Source organism: Hoplias malabaricus, chromosome 8 (genome assembly GCF_029633855.1).
Source record: "Hoplias malabaricus isolate fHopMal1 chromosome 8, fHopMal1.hap1, whole genome shotgun sequence".
Lineage (NCBI taxonomy): Eukaryota > Metazoa > Chordata > Actinopteri > Characiformes > Erythrinidae > Hoplias > Hoplias malabaricus.
In genome coordinates this window covers 24,068,186-24,080,965 of record NC_089807.1, presented here as the reverse complement: position 1 = coordinate 24,080,965, position 12,780 = coordinate 24,068,186, and positions in this window count along the sequence as shown.

The following is a 12,780-nucleotide window of genomic DNA, read 5'->3' as shown; positions in this document are numbered from 1 at the left end:
AGACACTTTGGGCTTCTTCTTTCCCCACACCTTCGCTTCACTTCACACTTTTTCTCTTTTAGCCTTTTTCTCTTTTAGCTTTCTTTAATAGTCTTGGACCCCTCAAGCAGGGTCCATACAGAACAGAAGTTTTATTTAATTTTTATCTCTTGTAGAAACTATAATTCTAGAAAGGACTGTAGTTTAACTCTAGCAAAATTCAGTGCTACCCAGAGCATGAGAAGACCTCAGACCTCTGATCCTCAAAGTGATGACAAAGCTTCCGGACCAGCAACGACGAAGATGGCCACACACACCCTCAGAATGACCTTCTGAGATGAGGAGAAACCTGCCCAGGAGAGACCGGCACGGACGTGTCTCCCACAAGGCGACAGATCAGCAATGACAGAGAACGGAGGGGTCCCCACGATGGAGGGGTCACCGTGTCTGAGAAGGGGGAGAAAAGGAACACCTGCGACTGCAATGCTACAAGGCCCACGGCAGAAAGCCCGCGTCGGAAAGCACAACGCATCAGCGACATGATCCCAGCTATCTCCAGTCTCCAGTATCTCCCAGGATACATTAGGTCACATGGTTTCATGAATTTAGGGTAATTATCATAGAGAAATTCCCTCATATGAATCTCCCTGTTCCCTCATGTATCGCTGTAATCCATTTCATTGTATGAGTGTATAATCAATATTCATTATTTGATATTATTATTAAGAAACCAGTTGTGTGATAAAACCAATCCTTGGTTATTTGTGTGTGCACGTTTCTTGTACGAAATTATTTCTTCTAGTTCAGATTCAATTTCAGAGCCAAGAACCTACGGTGGGTCAATGAGCATAATTCATTAATAGTAAATAATTCTGCTATATAATATGTGAAGATGGCCTACTTGTCCAGCTAAAATTGGACAGGTAAAGACACTACATATTATTTAATGACTCCCAAACATGGAGCTTATCAAAATTAATTAAACAATTAATTATTAATCAAATAATAATTAATTATCATTGACTCGGCTATGTAGTGCTTATGCCATCGCAACGTGTGCATGCTATTTCCACTATACAGAACAGGCAAAGGTTTCTGCATTGGCAGGACAGGTTCAGTCAGAAAATCTTGAAAAATATGAGCTCCTCACTAACGTTAACAGGCTGAACTTTCTCAGTTGAAACAAGAGCTGAGAGAAGCTAACCTGGTGATTACTGCATCCCAAATGCCTGACAAGCTCACTGCTCAGGAACAACCCTCAAAGGGCGGAGCAATAAAGACGCGTCAGAAAACATTGTATCCGTTTAAAAAACTTAAAATGAGGCAGCAACCTCTGAGCATCAGGAACTAACAGCTGAGATGGCTTTTTGTGCTGATGTTGAAAGTGTTTCAGATTAGTTTCAGATGATGAATCAACGGACACTGAAAATGATTCAGAATCATCTGAGGATCCAATTCCCAGTTCTCACACTCACACAGCCTCAGCCAAATTGAAAGCAATCAAATCTGATGCAAAGGCTAAAAGACTAGCTCCAATCAAGATAAAGAGTGAAAAGGTCACAGTTCAAAGTGATGAAAGTGTTACTCAACTACAACCAAATCCTCAACCTAACCAGGCTGATGAAGATGCTGGAGGAGGTTCATCATCCCAGGCAAAACAAGAATGGGATCAGGGATTAGAACAAGCATCTAGACCACAAGTTCAAAGGCGAAAGAAAGCTTGTTATGAAACCAGGTAATATCATGAAATTCCCACTCCTGATTTGATTGACAATTGGTCAAAAACACTGCCAAATATTTATAGAAGCCCAAGAAAAGCATGGGACAAATTAAAACACTTGAATCATATTTATCGTCTGCATCCTTTTGATGGTGTGATGATCTTGTCTGTCCTGTTGAAAGACAAAGAGCAGACAGAGTTGTCTGATCAAGTAAATCATGTTGTAGGAATCTGATGAAAAAAACCTAAAACCAGAAGAGAGATCGACTGGAACAAAACTGCAGAATGTACACAGAATGTCAATGAAACAGTCAGAGACTATGAAGAAAGATTCAAACAAATAAGGTTAGAGCATGCTGGTATCTACCCTGAGTCAGTCTCTCTGGATGAAGTCACTGCCCCTCCCCTTAGGAGTGGATTTATCAATGGCTTGAGACTAGATATTGCTGTTGCCCTGAAAACAAAAACTCACAGGATGAAATGAACGAACCAGAAGGTTTGGAGATGTTGTACAAGGGGCGTGTGATATTGAGATGGTTCAAGAGAAGAGAATTAGAGCTCTGAAGCTCAGTGGATCTGCAACTGCAAAGCAGTTCCATAGAAGTAAAGGGAAATCATGAGATCAAGGAGACAATCGAGAGAATGGTGATTATCTTTCCAACGAGAAAGGGAAGAAATTAGGAAACTATCACAACTGTGGAAAACAAGGACTTTGGGAAAGGGAATGTAGGAAGAAGTTCAAAGATCAACAAAATGCAACTCCAACCTCCAAAATCCAATTCCTTATTGGAAAGGTCAAACAACTGTCTCCAAGGCAGAGGCAAACCCTGATGAATTCAGCACTTCAGGGAAACTAGATGATCCCTCTCTGCAGCCTTACAACAAAATGCAGATGGATTTTATGTGTGTGCACAACTATCAATAATCATGACATCAACTTACTTCTAGATACTGGTGCTGAAATAACAATAATCACTTCAGAACTTACAAAACAACTCAACCTGCTATTAACCAATGACTGCATTAAAGCTACGGCAGCTGGTGGTTGAAATATGAGCATTAAAACCACCCAGTCTGATGGCAATTGCACCCTACGACGTGGAAACTAGCATTTGGGTAGGAGGAATTTATTGCCTACTGGGCTTGGATGTATTGCTGCTATTGAACTCAACTCTGTGTAACCTGGCATTTGAGAAGCCTACAGAAAAAACTCTCAGAGCACCACATTTGGTCCACAGATAAAAATGATTGTGGGCTTTTGGACATGCCTGCAGTTCATCTGACTGGAACAGCACCACCTTGCACCAGACAATACCCAATTAACAGAAATTCAATTGTTGGTATCAAGCCAATCATTCAACAGCTTGAAGCTGTTGATGGTCAAAAGTACACCTGGAGAAGACTTCCACAAGGTCTTCACAACAGCCCAACTTTGTACCACCAAGCTCTGTGAACACATTTAAGACAAAGCTGACTTTAAAGCCCTTCTCAACTACTTGGGCAGCCAAGGCCACAAAGCCAGCTTAGAAAATGCCCAACTTATGCAGAAAGAAGTTATCTATCTGGGACAGAAAATTTCACATGGGCAAAGAGCAATCACTCCAGATCGTGCCAAAGCAATCCATGAAACACCAGAGCCAAAAACTATCCATGAACTGAGATCATTTTTGGGCCTATGCAATTATAGTTGTGCATGGGTAGACCCTACACTGAATTAGCTCAACCACTGTTTGAACTCCTTCAAGGGAATCCTCATCCAAAGGAGAGAATGGTCCTTGATGACAAGACACAATCAGCATTTAAAGTGTTGAAGAAATCCCTGTGTGAAGCACCTGCACTGGGTATCCCTAACATGAAGAGGATATTCACTCTATTTGCCAATGAAAGGAGTGGCTTCATGACAGACGTATTGACACAAGATCATGGTGGTTAGCAACGTCCAGTGGGCTATTACTTAGCAAAATTGGACCATGTAGCTCTGGGTGTTGGGCCATGTTTGAGACCTATCCAAGCAGTTAATTTGGCAGTAAAAATGGTGGCTGGACTGGTGCTTGATCAAAACCTAACAGTGAAATGTCCTCATGCTGTTCATGCTTTGTTGACAATGAGCAGAGCCACTCAAGTAACGGCAAGTAGATGGGGAAATTGGTTAGCAGTCTTAGAAGCACCCCGCATTATCATCGAAAGGGCCAATCCTTCCACTTTGATGACACCTGGACAGGTTGATGACCATGAGTGCGAAAAAGTTGTGACAACACTGTAAGTGGACCAGCACATCAAAGAAATTCCTTTGCAAAATGCTGACTTCACTCTTTTCACTGATGGTTCTTCAACAATTGAAGATGGGGTGAGACAAGCTGGATGGTCAGTGACATCCGAAGTCGATATCCTGGAAAAAGGTCAAATGCCACCAGGAACATCAGCTCAACAAGCTGAATTGAAAGCGCTGACTGAAACATATAAACTGGCAAAAGAACATACTGCCAACATTTACACTGATTCCCGCTATGGTTTCGGTGTCATCCATGATTTTGGTCAACTGTGGAAACAGCATGGTTTTATAACTGCTGCAGGAACGCCAGTGAAAAATGGACAATTGGTCCAAGAACTTTTGGAAGCATTAAGACTACCCAAAGAAGTCACAATCTTAAAGCACACACAAAAGAAAATACATCTACAGCTCGAGGAAGTGCACTAGCAGATGCGGCTGCAAAACTCACTGCCAGAGAGGGTGATGCCAGCAATGAACATGTCTGTAATGACAGTGGAAACACAAACAAAGACAACACCAAAATCTGTCACTCCAAACTAAAAAAACGACAAGGAAGTCCAAGCCATTTTTAATATCAAACAGATGCAACAGGGTGCTTCAAGAGAGGAAGTCTGGAGCTGAATGGAGAATGGTGTCAAATTGCATAAAGATGCCATCTGGTGACGTGGGACATGTCTAGTGGCTCAGAAATGTCTGCTTCCCTACCTAACAACTCAGATTCACTCGCTGGGACATGTGGGGGTTGACAAAGTGACTCAACATTTGAATCAAGTCTGGTGGAACCCGAAGTTTAGAGCACAAGCGCGTTATGTTCTTCAAAGCTGTGCGACGTGTCAGAAAAACAATCCTGGCACAAGGGTGAAAACGCCTGCTGTGGGATCACCCGCTCCACCTGGTCCATTCAGACACCTTCAAATGGATTACATCACTCTGCCAAAATGTAGAAGGTTTCAAAACGTCTTAGTGGTTGTGGACAAGTTCTCGAGATAAGTGGAATGTTTTCCAATGGGACGGGGAATGGCAACCCACACAGCGAAGGTGCTGGTGAAAGACATCATACCAAGATGGGGCCTTCCAGACAAAATTGATTCTGATCAAGGAACGCACTTCACAGGCGCGTTATGTAGTGAAGTAAGCAGAATGCTGAATATCCGTTGGGTACTTCACTGTCCTTACCGTCCTCAAGCCTCAGGTCAGACAGAAAGAATGAACCGTGTCATCAAGGAACACTTGACAAAGATGTATCAGGAAGGCATTCTATGGCCTGAAGCCCTTCCAGCAGTACTTTTGCGAGGTGAGGACCACACCTGATATAAGCAGAATAAGGAAGGGGAACTCAGAAGGACTTGGGCTGGAGTTCTGGGCGGCTTCTGCTAGTGGAGAGTGAAGCCGGACCCCTCTTGCCTGGCAAATTCATTGGTGAAAGAGGAGTAGGCGTGGGGGTGGGGTGTGAATTTCGAAGGTGAGAAGAGAGGAGTGCGTAATGGTGAAGAGGAGGAGCGTGGTCAGGCAGCGTAATAAAATGTCTGAAGTGATTGGTGATCTCTGAGATGGAAAATGGGGTTTGGTTTTCGGATTCCTTTGAGGAGAAGTGTAATCTAAGGGTGATTGGAGGAAGAATGTAGTGTACCGATTATAAATTTGGTAAAGAAGTTTAATGCTGCTAAATATACTGTTAAGGTGGAAAAACGGATAGAGTGTTGGGTGTTAGCTGAAGTAAGGAAGGCCGTAGATATGGAGAGGTTGTTAAAAGGAAAGGCGATGTTATGCAGGGTATGGAACTTCTTGAGGACTTTCCATCCTGACCAGTAGGTGAAGGTGTGACGTCATTGGTTGCGCACCGGTTGTTTACCTCTGAGGGAGGCCAGGTACAAGGAAAAAAATTTCAGCCTTGAGGGCGGTGCGTGCGAAGGGAACATTGCGTTCCCTCAGAACCTTTTGTAGTTTAGCAGTCCAGTCCGTGATGCGAGGGGAGCGAGATTTGGAGGAGGAAGAGGAGGCTCGGGTGGCAGGCGAGGCGCTGTCAAGCAGGCGGGAAGAACGTCTCGGGCGGGCAGATCAGTCGTGGGAAGCCAGGGAGGCAGGTGAAGATCGACGGGAGCGCTGAGACCCGGAGTGAGGTAAATTGGAGCGGTCGTGCCGGGAAGACAATACTGACGAGGCGGGAGTAGCAGGGACAGAGACGACTGATCTCAGACGCGAAGTAGAATGAGGGGGAACAGGAGGAGGAATGGGTTAGCTATCCGAGAAGAGTTCGGTATCTGAAGCGATGATGTCGATGTCCATGGCTTAAAAGAAAACGCAGTTGAACGGGAGACAGCTTCGTCGGTGCTAATTTCGTCACGAGAAAGTGAGGAGAGTGGAGTGGTTTTCATAGGGTGTGTAATGGTGAAGAGGAGGAGTCTGGGTGTGGTCCTTCTCCCAAACATAAGTTATTTCATAACTCCATTTGTAGTATCCGTGCTACTCATAACAAGGAAACTGGCTTAAGTACATTTGATTTACTGGACGACCAATGTCACTACCAGGAACTATTGGTCTGCGCAAAGCCGATGTCCACTTGACCTCTGATGCTCTGATTGAATACTGTGAAGCTCTTAGCACTGCGGTTCAACGAGCAGAACGTCAAGTTCATGACGCATGGGAAGAGCCATCTCAGGGGGGACATAGTTTAGTGCCAGGCCAATGGGTAATGGTGCATAAACCTCAAAGAATGGCTCTTGAAGCTAAGTGGGAAGGCCCTTATCAAGTTTTGTAGGTAACAAATGCAGCCGCAAAGTTAAAAGGAAGAGATAAATTGATTCATGCCAACCATCTGAATTTAGCAAATCCGCCTACTGACTAGGGCAAGTTGAGCAGTATACCACTCAGAGTCTGGAAGCAGAACCAGCATTCTTATGGCTGGGGGTTGCTAGAAGGATGAAGATACATTATGTGCACTCACAAGATGAGGGCTCATTGTGTCCCACTGCTGGTATATTAGGTTCCTGCCTAATAATTTTGTTTAGGTTATCATGCTAAGTTTATGTGGATGTACTTCTTGAATTTGTATTGAAGATACTGTCGTGAGTTTCTCTCTTTGTGTCTTCCTGTTAAGGTGGATGGTCTGTTCTATCCTGGCTAATTCATCACCACATCAGTCTTCGTCTAGTGGTGACAGGGGGGAGAAGATATATCCTGAGACAGGAGGAGAAACTATTAGACCAACAAGTTACTGGGTGTAAGTGCTAGTAACCTTTCCTCAGTAGCCTCCACTGTCTGTTCTATATGACATACTGTCATAAACTGACCAGAAGATAATTCACAAACATTCATATAACTAAACATATGTGATTTACTCATGCTCACATTGTGTATTCACCCCACTGATAGGGAGCACTACTTCCAACTTATGGGGTTATGTCTGCTCTAGATCAAATTGCAGATTTATCACAGGAAGTGGTACTTAGCCAATAGCACTGACATGGGATTTGGTAAAATCACAGAAGAAGTGACAGCTGTTAGGATGGATGCTTCTGTTAGCCCAGGGGGGAACATGTACTATAGTGGGTATTGAGTGTTGTTCTTTTCCTCCGGGTGCTCCGGTTTCCTCCCACAGTCCAAAAACACACGTTGCAGGTGGATTGGCGACTCGAAAGTGTCCGTAGGTGTGAGTGTGTGAGTGAATGTGTGTGTGTCTGTGTTGCCCTGTGAAGGACTGGCGTCCCCTCCAGGGTGTATTCCCGCCTTGCGCCCAATGATTCCAGGTAGGCTCTGGACCCCCCGCGACCCTAAATTGGATAAGCGGTACAGATAATGGATGGATGGATGGAGTGTTGTTCTTACATTCCAGACAATGGTGGTGAGCTGAAAAAGGTAGTTTCCAAATTGCAAAATATTTCACAGCTGGTCCATAACATTCCATCTACCCAGGGTGGATTGTTTGACTGGTTACCTGAAAGTCTTGGGGAAACGGGCAAATTAGTTGTGGAATATATTTGTAGAATATATTGTTTTGGGTTTACTCATCCTGGTTCTGTTAATTGTACTAGTGCAGTACATCATAAAATTAGGCTGCTGTTGTTGTTTATTTGCTGTATTGTGAAGACAAGTGATTTAAAAGAATCTCCACAGACACGGTTAAAGGTGTAAATACATCTTTATTTACAGCAACAGTATCTTACAGGTTCTTAAGGATCCCGTGAGAGAGGTGTCCGGTTCAGCGCGCTGGTCTGTTTCTCTTCATTCTCTCTCTCTCAGCTCTTGGCTAGGACCCCGATCTACATGGTTCTTTCTCTTTTCCAAATATGGTGAATGTAAAGGTCAGTCTACATTTGCACGTTCAAGGGACTATGGGAAAGGAAAAATTTATAGTCTCCTATCCTCACTGACAGTTTAGCCTAAACATTTCCCTCTTGGGGCACATATACAGAACATACATCTAAACATTCAGAACAGTGAGCATCTTTTAATACTGCACTTAAGGCCTTATGTTTAAATATACGTCACTGTCTTTTATTAATCAAATTTATTGAATCATTATTATGTAGCTGTAACTGCTATTAGCAAGCAACTCCTCTGTTTTTAGAACTCGGGGTGTGTAATATGTAGTAGTGATAAATGTAATTAATCAACTGCATGTCCTTGATCAATATTTTTTTCATTACATGATCACAGGGGGGATTGTTGGAAAGTGATTAATTTTATATTATTTCCATATTTTATTCTGATTGTGTTATATTTTGTTTTAGGTTACTGTGAACTCTTTTACTGTGGCTGCTGGTAGGAAGAACGTGTGGTGGGTCCTATATGAACCTCTAATGTATTGACATAGGATATTTTACATCTTATCTTGTGTATGATTATAAAAATATCTTTTTTTTTTAACACAGAAACATGTATTGGTCCAAGTCAATCAACTTTATTTAATTTTTAAATAAAAAAGGTTTCTATGCAACAGATTTGCATTTTTCTCAATCATGTTTAAAAGAGTATGTCAGCTAATTCTTTTGTTTTCTGAGAAAAATATCAATGGCATAAAATTTGGAACACAGTGTATAAGCATTATTTTCATGACAAAATGACCCCAAATCTTCATTATCCCCATTAAAATCAAGATTATTAAATCTTTCATAGCATCAAAAACACCACTGCAACATCCTTAGAAATAACTTAATCAGTTATGATAAAGTTTAACTGGTCAATCACATTTACAACATTATAAAGCCACAATTGCATCATTGCCACCTCAATTTACATTTGCAAATGCCTTAATAATTATAATGATAAATCTCCCTGCAAATGCAAATATTCATATAATCTCGCTTTTCCAGCATCTCTAGGGAGAGTCTGGTACTTACTTAGCATGGCCAAGAACCACCTACTACTGCAGGAAAAGAAAAATGAATGACATACAAAAGGACCAATCACAAGTCTAGTATTTTGGCATAATGTATAGAAGGCGTCAGTTTTCACGTTGGACAAGTAGCAGAGCAAGTACAAAACGATACATATATGTGGATGTAAAGCAAGCCATTTAGAATGCAACTGGCTCCTAACAGTGAGGTAGATTAATGCACTGAAAGTATCAGACTCTATATGTGTGCAGAGCATCTGTGGCGGAGACTAACATTGATGTAAAATGCATGTATAAAATTTCTTGAAAATGTTAAATCAAATCCATAGGTTTAATCATTATACCTATCAAATAAATGGTAAAATGATCAAATAAAATGTTAAAATAAATTGCATGCTAAAGTATTTTTTAATTATTTAAAAAACATTTTAAACAGAATTTAAATTGAGTTTATGGGTAAATACCACATTCACTGCTGTAAATGGAGAAACATGAAGCCCTCCTTTTTGGGTTTTGTCAATGATTTTAAGTTATATAAGTGCTGAGGGTTTGCTGGGAACGTTTGGCAGAGGAACCTGTCAGAAAGATCTTCAACTCCCACATCCGGCAGAGCTTCGACTGCATCCCGGGGGAGGCTGGTGACATTGAGTCCGAGTGGGCCATGTTCCGGACCTCCATTGTTGAGGCGGCTGAACGGCTGTGGTTGTCGGTGCCTGTCGGGGTGGCAATCCCCGCACTCGGTGGTGGACACCCCGGGTGAGGGGGGCTGTCAAGCTGAAGAAAGAGTCCTATCGAGCCTGGTTGGCTCAGGGGTCTCCGGAGGCAGCCGACAGGTACTGAAGAGCCAAGCGGCTCGCGGCCTCGGCGGTCGCTGAGGCAAAAACTCGGGTGTGGGAGGAGTTCGGTGAGAACATGGAAAACGACTTTCGGTCGGCTCCGAGAAGTTTCTGGCAAACCGTCAGGCGACTCAGGAGGGGAAAGCAGTTTTCCACCAACACTGTATATGGTGGGGGTGGGGAACTGTTGACCTCGACTGGGAACGTCACCAGACGGTGGAAGGAATACTTCAAGGATCTTCTCAATCCCACCAGCACGTCTTCCGTAGAGGAAGCAGAGCTTGGGGACCCCGGGGGGGGGGGGGGGGGGGGGCTCGTCTATCACTGGGGCTGAGGTGGCCAAGGTTGTAGGAAAACTCCTTGGCGGTAGGGCCCCGGAGGTGGATGAGGTTCACCCCGGGTTCCTCAAGGCTCTGGATGTTGTGGGACTGTCCTGGTTGACAGGTCTTTGCAACATTGGACTGGCAGACTGGGGTGGTGGTTCCCCTTTTTAAAAAGGGGGATCAGAGGGTGTGTTCCAACTATAGGGGGATCACACTCCTCAGCCTCCCCGGTAAGGTCTATGCGGGGGTACTGGAGAAGAGAATCCGACTGATAGTTGAACCTCGGATCCAGGAGGAACAATGCGGATTCCGCCCCGGTCGTGGAACACAGGACCAGCTCTTTACCCTCGCTAGGATCCTGGAGGGTGCATGGGAGTTTGCTCAACCAGTCTACATGTGTTTTGTGGATCTGGAGAAGGCATTTGACCGTGTCCCTCTGGGTATTCTGTGGGGGGTGCTCAGGGAGTATGGGGTACTGGGCTCTTTGTTACGAGCTATCCAGTCCCTGTACAAACAGAGCAGGAGTCTGGTTCGTATGGCTGGCAGTACGTCCGACTGGTTTCCAGTCGGATTTGGACTCCGTCAGGGCTGCCCGTTGTCACAATTTTTAGGGACAGAATTTCTCGGCGTAGCCGAGTGGCGGAGGGTGTCCGGTTTGGTGGTCTCAGGATTCCATGTCTGCTTTTTGCAGATGATGTGGTCTTGTGGGCTTCATCGAGCCGGGACCTCGAGCTCTTGCTGGAACAGTTTGCAGCCGAGTGTGAAGCGGTAGGGATGAGGATCAGCACCTCCAAGTCCGAGTCCATGGTACTCAGTCGGAAAAGGGTGGAGTGCTCTCTCCAGGTTGGAAGTGAGATCCTGCCTCAAGTGGAGGAGTTTAAATACATCGGGGTCTTGTACACGAGTGAGGGAAAGATGGAGCGTGAGATTGACATGCGGATCGGTGCAGCGTCAGCAGTAGTGCGGGCACTGCACCGGTCTGTTGTGGTGAAGAGAGAGCTGAGCAGAAAAGCAAAGCTCTCGATTTACCGTTCAATCTACGTCCCAACCCTCACCTATGGTCACGAGCTTTGGGTAGTGACCGAAAGAACGAGATCGCGGGTACAAGCGGCTGAAATGAGTTTTCTCCGCAGGATGTCTGGACTCTCCCTTAGAGACAGGGTTAGGAGCTCGGACATCCGGGAGAGACTCGGAGTGGAGCCGCTGGTCCTCCGCGTCGAGAGGAGCCAGTTGAGGTGGTTCGGGCATCTGGTTCGGATGCCTCCTGGACGCCTTCCTGGAGAGGTGTTCTGGGCATGTCCAACGGGGAGGAGGCCCCGAGGCAGACCAAGAACACGCTGGAGAGACCCCAATAATTATGTTGAATCATTGTTGACCTTTCCATTACCTAATATGAAAACAATGTTTTTTCATGTCCATTTTATACTGATTGAGTGATGTTTCATATGTAACTAATGGTTTCTAGTACAAAATATCAGATATTATCATTAGTTTATCTGGTTTTAATATTTTATATTTATATTACTATCTTCCATCCATTATTTGTAACTGCTTATCCAGTTCAGGGTCATGGTGGGTCCAGAGCCTACCTGGAAACATTGGGTACAAGGCGGGAATACACACTGGAGGGGGCACCAGTCCTTCACAGGGCAACACACACACATTCACTCACACAGTCACTCACACCTACGGACACTTTTTGAGTCGCCAATCCACCTACCAGCGTGTGTTTTTGGACTGTGGGAGGAAACCAGAGCACCCAGAGGACACCATACCAAACTCCTCACAGACAGGTCCCTGGAGCTGTGTGACTGCAACACTGCACCTATTACTATCTTATAATATTATAAACACTGTGTCAGTAAGTGTGGTGCTTGTATAAAGTTATATATAATCACAGTAAATACAAACAAACAAAAATATAAAACAAATAAGAATTTTTTTTTTCTGTAAAGTAGTAGGTGTGTGTGAGTTTGAAGAAAAATGTTTCACACTTACTGGAAAAATGTTATTTGTTCTTATTCTAATGTTGGGTGTTGCTTGTTTGTTTTAGCAAATAAAACATATTGCTTAGACAAATAGCTTTTTAAATCTCAATCTCTGGGTCCTTACAATTTTACACAGTACTGTATACATATATTTATTTCGTATGATATAAATAAAGTAGAAAATGGCACAAAGCCAAGCATTCCAGTGTAATCCTCAAGACCTGAGTTAGCCCATGCCCATAAACAGCTTGAGATTTACCTAATCAGCTGGCCTGGATATTGTACTTTGAAACTGGATTGACACTGTGTAATGCAGGGTATCCACAA